This window comes from Lytechinus pictus, chromosome 12, assembly GCF_037042905.1.
Source record: "Lytechinus pictus isolate F3 Inbred chromosome 12, Lp3.0, whole genome shotgun sequence".
NCBI classification, from domain to species: domain Eukaryota; kingdom Metazoa; phylum Echinodermata; class Echinoidea; order Temnopleuroida; family Toxopneustidae; genus Lytechinus; species Lytechinus pictus.
The window spans coordinates 13,157,262-13,178,524 of record NC_087256.1 but is presented as its reverse complement, the minus strand read 5'-3'; the positions used below and the strand labels follow the sequence as shown (position 1 = coordinate 13,178,524).

Here is a 21,263-nt window from a genome sequence, read left to right as displayed (position 1 = left end):
AAGATTCTACGCGTGATCAGGAAGGTCATTTGTACTAAACTGACATGGTGGTTTAAAATCTAATGAGATAAGCACCAACTTTGATGTCTTGATAATTTACATATTCTTTTGAATTGTGGTTTTCATTTACATCCACAAAAAAACAATGTGTCCACGAACTACTGGTATTTCACAGTTTGCCAAGTACATTGTGCAACATGCTATATGCATTCAAAGTAGGAATGCAAAAAGTACCTTCGTAAAGTTTGGTGTGCTATTCTAGTCACCTGGTATATTCAATTTCTTCATCCTGCTATGTAAGGCAAGCTTACGTAATATCTTGCTTTGAAATATGCCTGTCATAAGGAAAGAAATGAAAGGTCATTTGTCCAAAATTGTCCATGAAGTAACTACGAACTGGTTTATTTACGTGGAACGTTGACTCGGTCACAGATAATAAGCCAGTTCGTAGTTCCTTTCTGCGCATGATCAAAAGATTCTACTCATGATCAGAGGAAGGTCATTTGTACTAAAGTGACATGGTGGTTTAAAATCTAATGAGATAAGCACCAACTTTGATGTTTTGTTTATTCATATATTCTTTTGAATAGTGGTTTTCATTTACATCCACAAAAAACAACAATGCGTCCACGAACGACTGTCATTTCACAGTTTGCCAAGTACATTGTGCAACATGCTATGAATGCATTCGAAGTAGGAATGCAACAAATGCCTTCATAAAGTGTTCATTGGTTTGCTATTCTAGTCACCTAGTCTATTCAATTTCTTCATCCTGCTATGTAAGGCAAGCTTACGTAATATCATGCTTTGAAATTTGCCTATCATAATGAAAGAAATGAAAGGTCATTTGACCAACATTGTCCCTGAAGTAACTACGAACTGGTCTATTAAACTCAACCAAATCTATACTTTGATCATCTGACGGTTCACCCCACCTTTATGTTCTTTCACCGAATGTGACTCCAGTGAAAGCAACACTGTTATGAGACCCAATTGGAGAAAAAAAACTATTTATTGTCTTGTAATTTTCATCCAAAATGTGACAATCTGTGAAAAGGGCATACTTTTTCTTTGAAAAAGTGTAAAATAAATGAGATGTCACGCTTCCCAGAATGTTGAGACTCCCCAAATCATCTACTCTTCTGTTCAAATTCTTCACATCTCGTCTGGTTTAATGCCCCTTTAAGGACTCGGCCAACGGACGTAGAGGACGTCAACACTCGGCAGTGTTGCTGACACCCTCTACGTTCGTAGAACTCTACCATTAAAGAAAACTCCTTTCTCACTACATTTGCCTTTCCAACTCATTTTGCCATTTTCATTTCTCATGGTCTTCTTTTTATTTTACTCTCTAAACATTTTTTCCCAGGACTATCCACAATATGAACCTGAATCCATTTCCATGTTTTTACTTGAATGTATTAAACTAAACAGATTTGGGATGAAAGTTCTGTTTTTCGACGTCTATAATTATACATACTCTACATTCTTTCGCTGCTTAAAATACATGATTGTAGATATGTAAATAACCGTAAACAAAGTTGTATTATGCACACTGTATATATAAAATTGTATGCACATTATATGGGCATTTAGAAAGAAAGAAAACAATGGTTACACGTGTGGCAATATTTTTAACAAGTATGTCTTTTATGACAATTAGTTTCTTCACCTTTTTTTCTAACTATTACGTTTCCCACCTTGTATTATATGGTATTATACAAAATAGAAGCCATTAGTTGTTTCTATGAATAGAACACGGAACTGTTCAAAATGTAGAATTATGTTGTTACCACCGATGAGTCGCACTGTATACTGTACTGTACATGTACATTCGAATAATGAATTCAACAAAGCAAAACATTGACAAATCAAGCTGCACACGATGAAGAGTGTGTAGGACTACAATTCGAGGTTTTCGCTCAAGTCTTCACTTATCAAAATTTGGACTATATAAATTTACAGTTGGATTTTAAACGACACTTTTATGGATTGCTGGCTTCATGATATTTCTTCAATATTCGTGGCAACTATAATGCACCCAATTAATTAAAATTCATTATATTTTTTTATTTCCCTTTTCATCCCATTAATGTTTAACAATTTTTTAATTGGCACTCCATAAAAGTGTGGTTTAGGTTAACCTATGCTTAACTAAACCATAACTATCAGAATAAAACCAACCTCAAAGTAATATCTACTGTACATCTTTAACTCCCTATATTGAAAGTCAGCTCAGAGAAGGTACCAAATAATAAATGATAATAAATTGATAATTTTCAATAAACAATAATAAATGGTAAAAGCGTCTGACATAATAGATCTACTGCTCTCAAATATTTCAATAGTACCATTTGAAATTAAGTAAATAAAAAAATAAAATCTTAATAAATATAATGTGCCAGTAAAGAAAGAAGGTAATATATTTTTATACAATAAATAAAGAAATTTTTCTATAGTTGTATTTCCGTTTATAGTATACATGCTGTTTAAATGGAGAAAGAAAGAAAGAAAGAAAGAAAGAAAGAAAGAAAGAAAGAAAGAAAGAAAGAAAGAAAGAAAGAAAGAAAGAAAGAAAGAAAGAAAGAAAGAAAGAAAGAGAGAAGGAAGGGGAGAGGGGGATGATGTTGATTAGATAAAGGGAATGGAGCATGAGGAATTGAGGGAGAGAAGAAAAGAGGAAGAGAAAGGGGATGAGATGTGTGGGCCGAATATGATAAAAGGAAAGAATAAGAGGATGTTCTGCCTTAAATATTGCTTTTGTATTAAAAACAAAACAACATTCTATTCAAACTGGCAGGTAAAAACCTACATTTGAAAGCATTTTTCAAATTTGGGAGAATAACGTATGATTGAACTCGTTAAATACAAAGATATAGCAAATCATTGCGTTAGCGTTAATTGAAATAGCTTTGCCCCGATGTAGTAAAAATTGATCGAATATCTTTAATTGAAAGAGTGGTGTGTTCTGGTGGGGGAGGGGGCAAGTGACACCGGCGAGCCGGTATACTGCATGGGGGCATAAAAATCGCAAAAGGAAAAATAAATGCACCAAAATAGTCTTTACACCACTGTCATTAATGCTATACAAAAACATATTGTTTTCTGTTGCTAGATTCTTGGCACCTTTTTCCGTATCAAAACGTAATGATGATTTTTTATTTTATTTAGTTGGTGCTCAAAACTGATTCTCAAGGTACAAATGTTTATTCAAGTCAGGTACGTTTAACAAACTTACGAAAGTGCTGCGTAATCTTATCATGCTTTGCAGCAATAAGATATTCAGATTTATACTTCACGTTAATGAAGGAAAGAAGGGAATGAAAGTAAGGCTTTTCTTTTCTAAACTTACATCGATAAATATGAAACGAGTACAGAAGGTTTATACACAAATAATGGTGATGGTCTTTGCTACACTCAATTTTTTTTAAGTTGGCAATCGCACTCCCTGTTCAAGTTTCGATATAAAATAATGAAGTTTACATGTATGTAGGTCTATGGAAAATACAGAAAGAGCAAGGAAATTTTACATCCAAAAAAAAAATCACCCAGAACATAGAACTATTATGAGGCCTGAATGAGCATTAAACTTCACCCAACCAGTTCTATGCAATTTTATGTGGCATATATTTGCGCTTGGATAATCAGGTGGTATTCTTTGGTGTGATGCAAAATTCGATTTGTGCCAGAGTAAAGTATTATATCAACACTATTAAAAAATCTATATTTCCGTAAGGTTAGTTAAATCTTAGTTGAAGTATATCCATTGCGAAATTTAGTGAACATAATAATTGTCTATACTTTTTACCACAATTTTGCAAGGAGGTCTACTACAATTTATGCATGATCATGACTACATGAACGTCGGGGCTCCATTGCATAAAATTGGCTATATCGGTTTCGGTTACTTTTCCATCCAATTCATTGTACATGTTGTAACTACACTGTTCAACAAATAATAAAATCGAGGGTTTCTTGAAAGATACCATTTGATGGAAAAGTTGATAACGGAGTCCCGGATTCATCCACTGCAGTTATGATACCCTAATTCGGCACAAATCGAATTTTACATCTCAGAAACAAAAACTTTCTGATTATCCAAGCATCCATGAAGATATTTTTACGACAGTGCATTTATCTAATGGATTTTCATCTTTTTTTTATTTATGAGGTGTTATCATGTAAGATAAAACCTGAAATGCAGATAGAAAATTGCGAAGAAAGATAGAGAGGGGGAGAAGAAAAAATGCAACCTTGTGGAACCCTCGCTGATCGGATAGTTGGTATCTCAAAATTAGTGACCGTGTATATTTTTTGTGTGATCTGGTGGTCGTCATAAAACTGGTTAAAAGTTTGTCATCTCAGTGAATCTAGGTGCCTAGCTAGACACACGATAGGCTGTGATAAGGTTCTCAGCACGGCATTTTGCCGTGGAGCAAATAAATATAAAAAATTAAAAATCATTAATCAATTTATTTTCTTTATATTATAAAGGACGGAAACGACAATGATTGTCATGATTGTATGCAATTTCTACCGATACACTTCAAACACAGCCAAGACAGCAAGACGATTCGCCGTTGCTGACATAGACCATAATTTATTTTACCAATCACGGGCTCTGGATCTTCCGGGCTGGATTTTCTATGTCGTGTGTGAAAGGTCAAGTCCATCCCAGAAAAATGTTGATTTGAATGAATAGAGAAAAATCGAACAAGCATGCAAAAAACACTAATTTTTTTAAATTAAAATCCGATGTAAAATAAGAAAGTTATGACAATTTAAAGTTTCGCTTAATTTCACAAAACAGTTATATTCACATCCTTGTTGGTATGCAAATGTGGAGACTGATGACATCACTCACTCACTATTTCTTTTGTATTTTATTATGTGAAATATAAATTATTCCAATTTACTCCCTGTTGTCGTGAGAAACAACGATTAATTCCTCCCTGAACATGTAAATTATCATTGTTTAATACTATATGGTTAGATCAAGTTAGTCATTATTGTCAAATCTGTAAAAAAAAGTTGTGCATATCACTGCTTTGTGAAAAATAAGCGAAATTTTAAAATGTCACAACTTTCTTATTTTACATTCGATTTTTATGATACTTTCAGCATAATGCTGAAGCGTGGAAGCGCCGTGGTGTAGCGGTTCTGACTCTCGCCTTGTAATCAGAGGGTCGTGTGTTCGAATCCCACCATGGCCTAGCGTCCTTTGGCAAGGCGTCAATCCACAATTTGCCACTCTCCACCCAGGTGTTAAATGGGTACCCGGTAGGATGCGAAAGCCTATGTAGTATGCCTAGCAATTGAGTCTTAGAACTCTTGTTGGAATGCTCCCCAGGGAGTGGAGAAGGTGCATACATTGTATGCGGGCATGAAAGGATCCGATGAACGGGGTAATAATATATATGTAAAGCGCTTAGAGACGTCGTTCCGATGTGTTAAGCGCTATATAAATGCGGAATATTATTATTATTATTATTGTTCGATTTTCCTCTATTTATTCAAATCAACATTTTTCTGGGGGTGTACCTGACCTTTAAGGATGTCTTGGGTGATACACTGTATAATCGATGCAAAGTGGGTGCACATGCATCGTATGATTTCCTAATCATTTTCAGTCATCATACTGAAAATCATTATCATCCTACTTAATATATATATACATACACATACATATATATATATACACACACACATATAATATATATATATATATATATATATATATATATATATATATATATATATATATATATATGTTAATGAATGATAATGATTTGAACTACAAACATGTGGATTAAGCCCGCCGAGGACTAAACCATTTAAAAGGAGTTGGCACGTCGTGAAATATGCACCCGGTAGTAAACAGAGAATGAGAGAGACAGAGAGAGAGAAAGAATTAGATGAAGAGAGAGACAGACAGAGGGGTGCCAAATATTGAAAGAAACGGTAAACAGAAAAGTGGAAGCACGATTTCATAATTCAGTCATCATACAAACTCTCTTTAGAGAAACAACTTTTTGACCTCAGATCGTACATGGGGTTGCAAAGCTATACAATTCGCGCTCTTTCTAATAATTCTTCTACAACAAATGCTCGCAAAATGTCTACTTTGCTATTATCATGATTATGAATACAACATATCAATTTCGTTGACCCATGGAAAGGGGAAACGGTTTTGACTACTTGCAAAAGCTGACTTGTTATTTTTTAACGAATCTTGAGGGCTCCGGGGCATGATAAACTTTGAATCAGGCAGACAAACCAGGGTGTTGGGAGTAGATTCTCTGGACAAACACATGACATATTGATGCGATGCTTTATTGATCATCTGTTTTTGTCAAAATAAATATAGGTATTTGCAGACGATTAATAAAGATCATTTACCATTGACTTCGGTCAACTTTGACATGTTGCATAAAACCTGACCTTGCTCGTAACCATATTAAGAGGCCTTTTTAAAAAACAAGATACTTTGTTATGATTCGCTTTATTGATTAAATACGGCAAAGTGACCATGAATTACCTACACAGGAGATGCTCCGATGATGTAGGATTAATTGATAATAATCTAGATTAAAATAATTCATTAACAGCAACAACAATAATTATGATTATAATGATAATAATAATAAGAATAATTATAACAATAATAATAGCAATAATAACAATAATAAAAGTAATAAAAATAATAATAATAATATTAATGATAATAATAACATTAATAAACATTTTTATGTAATGCTCTATATTCCACACATTCAGTCATATGGTAGGTCCGACAATGCACGAAGCTGGGTACGAAGAATCGAACAACAATTTCGCGGCCGGGACAGCAACAAACCTAAACCATTCATGCAAGGACTTTCATTAAGGGTCAGACCAAGAAGATTCTATGATTTGAAACCTCCTTGGTCAGACAGGGAAAGGGAGCTTTCTACTAACATTCTAATTGAAAGGAAATTCTATGAATTGAATATTGAACAAAAGAAAACGTGAACTGTTTGAGGTGGGTGGATTTTGGGACACAAAGGAGGATATCCTAACGAGTGAATCGGTAGTAGGCGTGAAGTGGGTGTGTCGGGTCATTCATTATTTTGTGAACTTTGAGAAGAGTCTGATGTGGAAAGTGTGATCTGACGGGGAAAGATCTGAATGTAGCGAGTTTTCGAAACCACTTTGCTGACGCTTTCCGGAACGTCGATAATCTATCGTCAAAAACTTTCCAAGACAAAGAGTTCTTTGTCGAAAATTGGTGAATCAAAACAGCAGTGTAGCCCTGGACTCTGGACAAACCACATATTTGTATTTTTTTCGTCCGCTCCGAATCTTAGGAGGATCTGCTTTCCCATTTCATACATTTTTGACAAAAACTGTTATTATAACAGTTTATTGTGATTTAACGGGCATTTTCAATAGATTTACTCATGCTGTAGAATCCATCCCCGATGCAATAGCAAAAACTTGCTTATATCAGCCACTTAGCGAACTCCTTTCTAGGTCTTTTTAGCATTTTGGCATTTTCCCTTTTTTTTACCATAGACACATAACAAGTCAAATGTAATTAAGCTCTTGGTCAATATTTCTCCAATTTGTAGCATAAAATACATGTAGAGTAACAAAAGTTTGACATTTTCTGCTTCCCATAATTTCAAGAGTCTAAAACCATGAAAAGAGTCTCAGACCATGGCCAAAGTTAAACCTGACTTCAAAATATGCCACTGAGTTAATATTAAGTGAACTATAAAGTAGCGACGTAGGCTTATACATGTATAACCCCTCATCAATCACCGATTTTGAGATGCCGTATGGTATAACATGTATGAGGTGATTTTTAGCTGGTCCATGACACAACGTTAACTCAGAGATGTGCTTCTTTATGACTTTGTGAATTGAAATGCTGATAGGCCTAAGAGGCTCCAAATGCTGATGAGACTGCTGACTAAAAACACACTCTGTTCGCTACCAAAACACATCCACGTCACTGAACATTTTCCCTCTCACAAACACACCCACGTTGCTGACAACATTCGTCTCATTTAACAAGACCTGTTCACTCCAACAACTCCAACAAACACATTCACGTTGCTGAAGATCAGCTAATGCAATATACGTCCCCATTCCCTCCCACAAACACACCCATGTTGGTAATTAACTGCATTCAGTCCGTATAACACACCCCATTCCATCCCACAAACACACCCACATGCTCCCACAAACACATCCATGTCGCTGACTGCAGTCATTCTGTGTAACACATCCCATTCCTTCTCACAAACACACCCACGCCACTATCTAGTAGAGTAATCCCGTATGACACTCCCTTTTCCCTCCCAAAAACACACCCACGTCGCTTACTACATTAACCTCCTATTTACAAGCCCTGTTCATCCCACAAACACACCCACGTCATTAGATGCAGACTACCTGTATTAAACATCCCATTCCCTCCCTCCCCTAAACAGACCCATGCCACTATCTACGTGTACAGTAATCATGTATGACACACCCTTTCCCCTCCCACAAACACACGCACGTCGCTAAGTAAAGTCATTATTTGCTACACATCCCATTCCCTCCCACAAACACACCCACGACGCTGACTAAAGCCATTCTTTGCTACACATCCAATTCCCTCCCACAAACACACCCACGGCGCTGACTAAAGCCATTCTTTGCTACACATCCCATTCCCTCCCACAAACACACCCACATCGCTGACCTAAGTCATTCTCTGCTACACATCCCATTCCCTCCCACAAACACACCCACATCGCTGACTAAAGCCATTTTTTGCTACACATCCCATTACCTCCCACAAGCACACGCACGTCGCTGACTAAAGTCATTCTCTGCTACACATCCCATTCCCTTCCCCAAACACACCCACGTCGCTGACTAACGTCATCTTTGCTATACATCCCATTCCCTCCCACAAACACACCACGTCGCTGACTAAAGTCATTCTCTGCTACACATCCAATTCCCTCCCCCAAACACACCCACGTCGCTGACTAACGTCATTCTCTGCTATACATCCCATTCCCTCCCCCAAACACACCCACGTCGCTGACTAACGTCATCTTTGCTATACATCCCATTCCCTCCCACAAACACACCACGTCGCTGACTAAAGTCATTCTCTGCTACACATCCCATTCCCTCCCCCAAACACACCCACGTCGCTGACTAACGTCATCTTTGCTATACATCCCATTCCCTCCCACAAACACACCACGTCGCTGACTAAAGTCATTCTCTTCTACACATCCCATTCCCTCCCACAAACACACCTACGTCGCTGACTGAAGTCATTCTTTGCTACACATCCCATTCCCTCCCACAAACACACCACGTCGCTGATTAAAGTCATCTTTGCTATACATCCCATTCCCTCCCACAAATACACCCACGTCGCTTACTAAAGTAACTCTGTGTAACACATCCCATTCCCTCCCACAAACACACCCACGTCGCTGACTAAAGTCATTCTTTGCTACACATCCCATTCCCTCCCCAAACACACCCACGTCGCTGACTAAAGTCATTCTCTGCTACACATCCCATTCTCTCCCCCAAACACACCCACGTCGCTGACTAAAGCCATTCTTTGCTACACATCCCATTCCCTCCCACAAGCACACGCACGTCGCTGACTAAAGTCATTCTCTGCTACACATCCCATTCCCTCCCCCAAACACACCCACGTCGCTGACTAACGTCATCTGTGCTATACATCCCATTCCGTCCCACAAACACACCACGTCGCTGACTAAAGTCATTCTCTGCTACACATCCCATTCCCTCCCCCAAACACACCCACGTCGCTGACTAACGTCATCTTTGCTCTACATCCCATTCCCTCCCACAAACACAATGTCGCAATGTCGTCAAATGGGATTTGATTACAGTAGAAACCAGAATCAATATGATTTGTTAAAACATAAAGTGAAATAATAACAGTAATGGACTTAAGAGTTATTAAATGGCGAGCTAGGAGCCCGTCCTGTTAGATTTCATATATAATTACTACAATGGACCATTTTCTCAGAAAATTGAAAAGGACTTAAGCTGTGGCTTCAATCCAGTCGGACGGATTATTTCATACACGCTAACATAAAGAAAACAAATAATCACCTACCATTGAAATAAGAAATTTATGTGACTTTTGTTACATCACATGGGCATATGTAAGACCAAATAAAGACAAATAGATAACTTTTAAGTTATTCATTATATTTATGTATTCTTCTGCTTTCTACTAAAACTAATTTGAGGTTGAAATGGAATTCCCCATCACTGCTTTGTATTATAGAACCCTTGTAACTTAATATGGGGTTTCCCCTAACGAGGTCCCTGTCACCTTATCTCAATTGTGCGGGGGCGTTCCTTTGCCAAACAGGCCCGTTCACAGGACCAGTATGAAGTTGAATTCCTCACATCAATGCTTTTCTATTGTCAAACTAAATCACTCATATTTTGGGGACTTCACAATGATTTCGCAATAATGATGTTGACGGTGATATAGCAATAATATTAACAATAGGAGAAATAACCATAACGATAATTACAATGATAATTAAAACATTGATGACAAGTCTATAGACATGATAGACTGTGATTTCACCAAAATCCCACAAAACACGATGAATTGCACCACAGCTTCGGCTTGTCTGAAGACTCAATGTTAAATGTTGGGGTCTAAAATTGTAAATTATGCTCTCGCCTACCATGTAGCGTTCAAATTTTACATAAAGTGTGGAGGCCATGGAATTTTGTATCAGCAGTTGATGATTTTATTTATCTGTTTTTAATTTATTTTCTTTAAACATGTTAAAAGAAGAATGATGTGCATTATTTTATCCAAATAACATAGTGATTGGATATACGGAAGGTACAGACGAATATTACATTCTGAATTTTTCATCACATTCCAGGTTACTTAAATTGTTTTATATCAAGAAATCTAAAATTTCATGTAAAATCGCAAGATTAATGCTGTCTAAAACATTTTTATTTTATGAACGTACTGAGAATATTCTCTTCCTCTTTTAAGATGGGGGGGGGGGTGGGCGCAGATCCAAGAGAGAGAGAAGGGGGGGCAGGGTATGCGTCTTTGCATGCGTGGGTTCCGGCCTTATGTATACCTATTTGAAAATATTATATTACTAGAGATATTGAAGAGGTATTGGTATCTTCTATTTTTCAGAACAATGAATATGAAAAAAGAACAACACATGTTCCGATTCAAGCCAGGAATTCGGGTAAGTGACTTGCAGACAACGTTATTTTCATAGCATACACAAATTTAAGATAAAATTTATTCTGGAGAAGGATTTGCTAACATTGATCTTAAAACTAAGTACCTGTGATCGCAGCAATTTCGGGAAAGTCTTTGAAATCGTTTTTCTGGTTCATTTACATGTGAAAGCAAGTCTTGAAATCATGGACTCCACATTCTTAAAAGTGTTCGGCAACGTACTGTCCACACAACAATTGGTTAAAACTTCATCCGATTCTGGGTAGTTTTAAACCAATAATGTCATGAATGTGTGCTTTGGGTGAAACTACACACTATTGGTTGAAAACTATCCAGAGTTGGATAATTGTTTTAACCAATTTTTGTGTGGACAGTATGTTGCCCAACACTTTTAAGAGTGTAAGCTGGAAAAAATGAACACACTGAAAAACACCGTGCTTATGTTGTCCATTGCTCAGGAACCCAAACTAATCTACCAGAGTTGGCTTTTTAATTTATACATACAATTCAGTGGCAATTTTATTTGATTCTATTCGAGTACAACTTTCGATTCCTCCCACAACTGGCATCTGTCTTCAGATATTTAGTCAATAAGAGTTCACGAAATTTTTGTATACATGGCAATTTTCCGACTGAAAAAGCTTTCTCATGTTACATAATGTCGTAATTGTTTCAACTGTAGGTAAGGATAGAAATAAACCGATATATTTTTCATTATGCATTTCACATAAACATTATAATTAAAACACATTGCAATTGTTTAGCAAACATATCTACATTAGTTTTACTTCATGATCTCAAATAACAAAATAATTATGCATTGCAGGACAAGGAACAACTTGTGATCAGCAAGCTTTTTTTCATTAGGAATTGGAGAACGCCCAGAGATCCACCTGTTTACCGATGGATCCAAAGAACCCGATTCTATTCTCAAAGTAAAGACGTTCGCTGCCGTGCAAGAAGGAGACCAAGTCCCGAAGATTGTTAAGGCGAAGTACGACAATTATATCTGTGTTGCCGGCAGTGGAACAAAAGGAAAACCGACTTACATTCGTACAGATACAAGGTATGATAAATAAAATACAATTTGAATGACAGAGTTGGGAGTAATAAAATGACATGGTTCAAAACAGTATCATAACCCCAGCAAATTCTAGCAGGAGTTCTGTGTCTATTTAAAGTTAAATTCAAAAGTAGTCTTGGACATTTTGAAAAGGGTTAGATGATTAAGTCAGTTTTGCTGTGTTAGATTAGCAATAACATCACTGACAACCTTGAAAACATTCCAAATAGATTTGAGTGTATCGTTATTAACAAGGAAATCAGCATTTGGTAACGTATATCAGATTTTTTTCATGGATAACTTATTCGGTCAAGTTTGCGCTGTTTTTATTCGTATCTGATTTACCTAGAGAGCAAAGGGATTAGTGGTGCAGGCTTTTACAGACATTAATGCCCATGAAAACTACGCCGCATCAACAGCCATTAGAACCCCATCGTGGAAGTACACAAACGGACGCTACCTCTGATAGACCGGTCATATCTCGGGTTAGGAAAGGAGCCCCCATTACCGCCCCTGGCAGCATGCAAGGCATTTTTCATGCTGAGCTGGACAAAGTCATTAAGGTTAGACCTTGCAATAATATTATAATCATAAAATACCCTTGCACTAGGTTTATTAAACTGTTTGCATTATTTGAGAACTTATTTTAGGAGAAATTTTCAACCAATAGTAGGTCCATGGTTCTTTGGACAGGTGATTGTCCAACTCTCAGGAATTACTCAATTGTTGGGGAACAACTTCTATGTCATTAGCACATTTTCTCGCCCTCATATTAGATATCTAATTAATGGTATTGCCTTCATTTTTTCACAATAAAAAACCTTTCCTTTATTATCCTATATCCAGTTTGATATTCTCAAAAAAACATTAATTTTCCTACATTTCACGAATTTCACACGCTACATCATCTCCTATCAAATTCAATTCAAATGCCCTGTAATTTTTATCTGTGTTTTTTTTTTAGAAACTAAATCAAGCCGATCCTTGATTATGCAAATGTGGAAAGCAATGAGTATTCCTTTTTATATAGAAATATATTTCCGAACTAATTTAATTAATTATTCTCTCACAGACTTAATCAACTACGTAGAAGGAATGGTATTGCACAGCGCCCACATGTCTCTGGGTTAAAAAAGGAAAATCACAAAATAATGTTTTTAACAAAAATTGATCGAATGGCTTTTGGCCATAGGCCATACAGGCCCAAGATTTAAACATCTTTGCTCAGCCAGGGTAAAATTCTTACCAATGATGTGTTTCCCTCCTAGATTTACAATATTAAGGCTGCATAGTTAATGGATCGTATAGTCCTCTGGAAATATGCTCACACGTGGAATATTTTTAGATCTAAACTGTCTCCAGTTGTCGTCGATTAGGGCTAGTTTTCACAATTTTTTTCCTTTTTTTTTTTTTGCTTATTGGCCTATATACAACTTGGTCTACATAACTCGTTTTTTACAAGTAAAATAAAAAAATTGTTTCAATTGTTTTATTTCATAGAAAAGGGTCAATCAAGTAGAAAGCATCGATGAAGATGTTGACGACAGTCAAGTCTGCTGTGGACGTCATCACAGAGAGGCCGCGGCAACCAATGGTAATTATTTCTTCCAGAATCAAAGAAAGTTTAAAGACCGCTCGTACTTTTTTCCAAAACCGTGTACAAAAACGTAAAAATTACCAACTGAATGTGATTTTTTGCATGGTCAGCCCCCCCCCCCTCCACTTTGAAAACCGATCCGCAGCCCCTGAAGGGATTCTGCAATCATAAAGTTAGCCTGACCTGATATCCATTCACTATAGACAGTTTTTCACACTCTCTCCAGTCTCCATCATTATGTGATAGTGTAATGAGCAAATATATATATATGTGTGTGTGTGTGTGTGAGGGTGTGTGTGGGTGTGTGTGTGTGTGTTATGAAGCAAAATAAGAAGCTGCTAAAAATTAAAAAAGGCAATTTTTTTACCTTTTTAATACAAAACTTTAATTTCCTGATAGATTTTGACATAATCAGAAAATAATACCACGTCTTACCCCTTTTCCTTTCCTTTCATTTTCTTTCTTTTTTCACTTTTTTGTTACTTGTTAAAATGTGAGGGGTCCTTATCCCCCCCCCCCCCCGCATCTGTACGCCAGTGTTTGTATGATATTTGGCTGCTCCCTCTAAAAGTGTTCGTCAGCGAGACATGTCTGCTTGTAGCTCATTTGATAGCGCCTCTTTTGACGGCTTACATAGAGTGACACAAGAATAGCGGGCCAGGATCTTGACAATGCATTCACTAATACACTCTCAAGCTAGCTGCACGCGGGTCAGCAAGCCTATTCAAATCTTGTAAAACTAAATCATCATTCAAGCTGGACAATAATGTTAAAATATCCCATATCTTAAACTTTAGATATTTTAAACAGGAAACACGAAAAATACTCTAAATAAGATAAAATTCTTAAGGCAGACCTAAGTGCGAGAAACCAAAAGCAGAACATATTAAATGTAAGGCTACGTTCGGGAGTATTCAAGATTTTTTTTATGCAACAGTAATGGCCTATACCGAAAATGACCGGTTGTTTAGTTTTTGACCCCAAGGTATTTTTAATTAGGAGAAAAGGTCCGAACATCAAATAAAGGTTTTCAGAATAATAATTGCAGTGCCTCCTTTCTAGAATCAATTTTGAAGCTGTCAATATCAACTTGATTTATGATTGATAACTTTTCTTCACTCCACACAGACGACGGTCAAGATACCTACGAGAATGTTCACCATGTTCACAATTTGGATGATTGGCGCAGAAAGCAGCAAACTTCCAAACAGGCCCTAAAGAAGACCCAAGAATTATACCAAGATTTCCATGTGACAAATATTCTTCAGGTTGGTACCTTTGTTTCCCGCTGTCTAACAGTTATTTTTCAGGAGGCACGTGTAGCTAATATGTAGAATAGGCCTACATAAAAAATATCAAGAAACTAAAAATGACGTAACTATATATATTGCTAATCTGGAGACCATCTAATCATTATAATAGTTGGCATGAATCAAGATGAGTTGAGATTAATTTTGGCTAACCGAGCACTCAATTGATTTGAATCAATGGCAAAACAGGCTCGTGGTGAGCTAAGAAACATGTTAAATTACGGACGACAAATAATCATTAATGAGCTAGGGTTATCTTAATATATATATATAAACAAAATAGATAGTGTGGCTAAACATAATGGCAATAACTGAGATCTTTTGCTTAATTTTTAATTTTATATTCCAGGAACAGCTTGGACAGCCAGAAGATGTGTACGAGACTCCTGTAAGTTTTCCGAATTTCGTACCTAGAACTGAAAACCGTCTTTCTGGATTCAGTACTTCGTCTGAAGAATCTGAAGGAGGTGATTCAGCCATGTCCGCTCCTCGGAGCCTCCACATCAATAAGGAACCAGTGGAGAGTAGCTGGCCATCTACTCCTGTGCCTTCGGATGAGTCGGAACCTGAATATCCAGCGGAACCTACGAACTTAAAAATAAGCAAAGCAGAATCACATAAAGAATCAATTTTATGTCCCAAGGAACCAGAGGCTAGTTTACTTGATGAGCATGATGAGCCAATCTATGTAAATGCATCCCCCTTTCAAAGAAAACCAGAAACAGTTTTTTCCAGAACTCAAACTCTGAGTAGAACTCCCCGAGAAAACACGTGCAAACCTATTGTGCCAGAACGGATACAGAGTATGAAGAAGAACCAAGTGCCTCCAAAACTACCCAAAAGAAACCTAGCCAAGATCACGCAGGAGATTGAAGACAAATGCAGGTAAAGCCAAGAGGGAAACATTAATAATGAATTTGTTCGAGATAGTTATCATGTATACCAAAATTGATTTTGTTCTACAGTTTCTTTCTTCTGAAATAATATTCATAATGTGTTAACAATTCAATCAAGCTGTCTACAAGTACAATAGCTGATAATTATCAGATACCTTACCCAGTGTTTTTCGCATGTTATCTATCAAGAATTTCACTTTGGACAGGCCGATTTAGAGTTCAGGCAATCTAGTGGGGATGGAGCTACTATCGTCACTCTTTGTGATTTTATTCAACATGTTTAAAGCATGTTGCATGAAAGGTTATATCCTTAATGATACGAAAATACAAATACTGCCATGCGCGTTGAACATTAACCACCAATCGTTTTGCATGACTTGTTTATAACATTGGAGTTCTGTATCTCTTGAAATGCAATCAAGGTATGTTATAAATTGCATTATCGAGTAATATGAATTTAGAGACCATTTCGGAAACCTGTTTTGTTACAAAAGGATTTTCTCAGTCTGGATTTGATGTAGTACTATGGATCGTTATATTGCAGAAAACTCAAAGATGAGAAGCTGGCGGGATTAGCAGAAGTACGGGTAGCAAAAACCAATCTCGTTCGGAACCTGCAGATGTTGTATCTAAAGAAAATCAATGATTGTATTTTGTGAGTACCTCAGTGGTTATTCTCTTTCGTAATGAGAGTTCACGTACAACTATAAACCAGGGGCGCTGATCCATATTTCGGATGTGGGGGAAAGGAAAAAGGGGGAAAAATATCAAAAAAATTCGCCACGCTCCATGCGTTACAATACAGGAATTTGCGCGCTAAGCGTGCCGAAAAATGACTTTTTTTATTGTATGTTATTGCAAGTTTAATGGCTTAAAAAACATATTTGCATTGCATATTATACATTTTCCAAGTTGTCAGAATTGTTGTGGGCAAATGCCCTCACTCGATATTTAAGCTGGAGCTGATTGCCCGACCCCTCCCCCGTGATCGACCTACGCCTCATATCGTGGATCATATTCCTGGTCTAGATTTCTCATTTTTACTTATTTCCTATTCAGTCCCCTGTTGTAATAATCTACGCACAAACTTTATCATTCTATATAACTTTAACTAGATATTATTATTTTAACTTGACAGAATTACATACGTTCCTGATGAGCTCAAGGATCACTTCTGTACCGGTGACCAATGGTTGAAAGTTAATGATACCAACCTAAACAGCGTTTACTTTGCTGAAACCTGCGTTCAAATGTGAGACAAACCTGAGGTAAATTTGTTGGGTCACTTGCTAAAAAACACAAACATTTTATTTCAGTATGCATTTTATGACACAGATTGGTTCACATGTTAGCAACATAAGTACTATATACCGACTTGTTATTTTATACTTCTATCAATAATCTTATATAAAGGATAATATTATTATACCTCTCACTTTTAACATGTTTAAGGAAGTTTTGTGTCTATATACAGAGAGAATATCATCATCACCACAGCGAAGTAGAGAATATTCATATTGTAGCTGCCCAATATAAGTTTTCTAACCATCATTTCATTTTTTCCTTCATGATTTATTGACATATATATTCTAGAAAAAAAATGATACGAAAAGTAATTATTGTAGGCAAGCAGTGGATTCAGTACCACAAAGACACAATCAATGACAAAATTCTAGCATTGCCAAGAGGTTTAAACTAAATTTTAAAACAGCGAACGAAAAATAGTAAACGTCCATTCAAATGTTGTTCTTTTTCAGATCGAGATCACAGTGAGAAGAATCCCATTTGGAACGATATGTGACTTCCCATGGACTTCAAGAAGAGAAGCCGATATAGGGCTAAAAATACAGGGAAACGAGGTAAGCTAATGAGGCATGCTTTTTATTCAAATAAGATATCTTTGCCATGTATTTTTTTCCATTTCATCTGACCCAATCAAAGTTGTCAGGGACAGAGAATGCATTATCAAAAGATAAAGGTTATGTCGCAATTCACTTACATCTTTGTTAAAGTGGCTCTGTAATGTGAATTTAGTCATGGAATTGAATAGCAGCCAGAATAGGAAACAATATGTTGGATGATTCCTGTCCAAATTGATAGACAATGTAATTCGTAGCCAGATGAGACACATTCTTCATTATTGCTAATAAAGGCATAAATATTCATATTTAATTCATACGATAAAACAATCATGAATCCAGCTCATTTCTGTCGTTAATGACTGTGTAATGAAAGCCTTGCAAATATTTTTCAGCCATTTGCTAAATCCTGATGTCCAAAATGTATATTTCAGATTGAGCGTGTACAACCAAACGGTTTGGCTCACCAAAGAGGGTCTCTACAGTCCAACGATACCACCTGTATGAATACTGCTGGTTTGAGATGCAACTACGTCATCACTGAAATAAATTTTGATCCCGTCCACCCCGATGCATCTACAGAACAGGTAAGGAGATTTATAAGAATTGCATTGATCATTGTGAGCAACAAGTCATAAATTCAACGTTTTGATCAATAGCTAATGTACTTGCTATGGGTTTTTGTAAAGTAGCATATCTGCATGAGTTATTAGGGTTTCTGAGAAGTAAGGGGAGACCACTTTGTCCCAATCGTGTAGGATGACAAATTGATCATAGAGATGCTTAAAAAAAATCAAAATCGAATGGCACCTGTGTTGTAGGTGATATAGTTCACAACCTCTATGTTTACAGCAGGGACACTCCTTTAACCATTGCATGTCTTGATGAAGTTTTTATTAATTTTCCCTCATTATGACAGGTATGGGATACGATCAAGAAGACACCCGAAATTGTAGTTCTTATTCTTCATCCGGTGGACTTCCGTACGGTACAGAGGGGCTACGGTTACGACGACGACGACGGCCTTTACCAAAATTCCAATCTGCCAATTGATCCAAGTTCACATCTGCATAGTACACATGCAAAGGTCTGAGCGACAATCATTCGCCGAAACACAATCAGAATGGTACTCTGACCGAGGACACAGTGTGCACAGAACGATATTTAGGATCACTTGGGCAGCCTAGCTACACATCACATGCAACGTCAATAAGACACCGTAATATTTTGTGACACTTGTAGATACGCAACGAAATGGCAGAGGTCACAATTGAAAAGCCGTTTTTATAAATACACTGCGCCAGTACGAGTCATTTGTATTTATATCATCACGCCTCTTGGCGTTCCATACACGATATGTTGCGTTAATGATGCTTTGTATTTATGTGGAACGTTGACTCGGTCACGGTTTATCAAACTCAACCCAATCTTTACTTGGATCGAAGTTCGCCGAATGTGACTCCAGTGAAAGCAACGCTGTTACGAGACACCCAAAAGGGCGTACTCTTTTCGTTGAAACTAAGGTGATTTCCTTCGAAGGAGTGTAAACTAGATGAGATGTTACGCTTCCCAGAATGTTGAGACTCCCCAAATCATCTACTCCTCTGTTCAAATTCATCACATCTCGTCTGGTTTAATGCCCCTTTAAGGACTCAGCTAACGGACGTAGAGGACGTCAACACTCGGCAGTGTTGCTGACGCCCTCTATGTTCGTAGAACTCTACTATTAAAGAAGACGCTCCTTCCGCACTACCTTATTTCTTGCCTTTCCAACTCATTTTGCCATTTTCATTTCTCATGGTCTTCTTTTCATTTTACTCTCTAAACATGTTTTTCCCAGAACTACCTACATTTTGAACCTGAATCCATTTCCATGTTTTTACTTGAATGTATTAAACTAAAGACATCTATAACATAATCTACATTCTTTCGCTGCTTAAAATACATGATTGTAAATATGTAAATAACCGTAAACAAAGTTGTATTATACACACTGTATATATAAAAGTGTATGCACATTATATGGGCATTTAGAAAGAAAGAAAACAATGGTTACACGTGTGGCAATATTTCTAACAAGTATGTCTTTTATGACAATTAGTTTCTTTACCTTTTTTTTCTAACTATTACGTTTCCCACCTTGTATTATATGGTATTATACAAAATAGAAGCCATTAGTTGTTTCTATGAATAGAACACGGAACTGTTCAAAATGTAGCAATATGTTGTTACCGCCGATTAGTCGCACTGTATACTGTACTGTACATGTACATTCGAATAATGAATTCAACAAAGCAAGACATTGACAATTCGAGCTGCACACGATAAAGAGTGTATCGGACTATACGCCGAAGTTTTCGCTCAAGTCATCACTTATCAAAATTTGGACTATATAAATTTACAGTTGGATTTTAAACGACACTTTTATGGATTGCTGGCTTCATGATATTTCTTCAATATTCGTGGCAACTATAATGCACCCAATTGATTAAAATTCATTATATTTTTGTATTTCCCTTTTCATCCCATTAATGTTTAACAATTTTTTGCAGCAGCAGGATAAGAATAATTTTTAATTGATGAACAAGTTGCCAAGTGGCACTCCATAAAAGTGTGGTTTAGGTTAACCTATGTTTAACTAAGCCATAACTATCAGAATAAAACCACCCTCAAAGTTTATTATCTGCTGTACATCTTTAACTCCCTATATTGAAAGTCAGCTATAAGAGAAGGTACCAAATAATAAATGATATCAAATTGATATTCAATAAACAATAATAAATGGTAATAGATCTACTGCTCTCCAATATTTCAATAGTACCATTTGAAATTAAGTTAAAAAAAAGCAAACAAATCTTAATGAATATAATGTGCCAGTAAAGAAAGAAGGTAATATATTTTTATACAATAAATACAGACATTTTTCTATACTTGTTTTTCCGTTTATAGTATACATGCTGTTTAAAGGGAGAAAGAACAAAAAGAAAGAAAGAAAAAACAAAGAGAGAGAGAGAGAGAGAGAAGGAAGGGGGAGAGGGATGATTTTGATGAGATAAAGGGATGGAGCATGAGGAATTGAGGGAGAGAAGAAAAGAGGAAGAGAGAGGGAATGAGATGTGTGGGTCGAATATGATAAAAGGAAAAAACCACATTCTATTCAAATTGGCAGGTAAAAACCTATATTTGAAAGCATTTTCAAATTTGGGAGAATAACGTATGATTGAACTCGTTGAATACAAAGATGTAGCAAATCATTGTCTATATCT

General features: G+C 36.6%; 1 pseudogene; it reads left to right on the top strand.

The window, feature by feature from the left end:
- The first annotated feature begins 12,856 nt into the window (after positions 1–12,856).
- Positions 12,857–20,879, top strand: LOC129272411 (uncharacterized; annotated as a pseudogene).
- Positions 20,880–21,263: the final 384 nt, after the last annotated feature.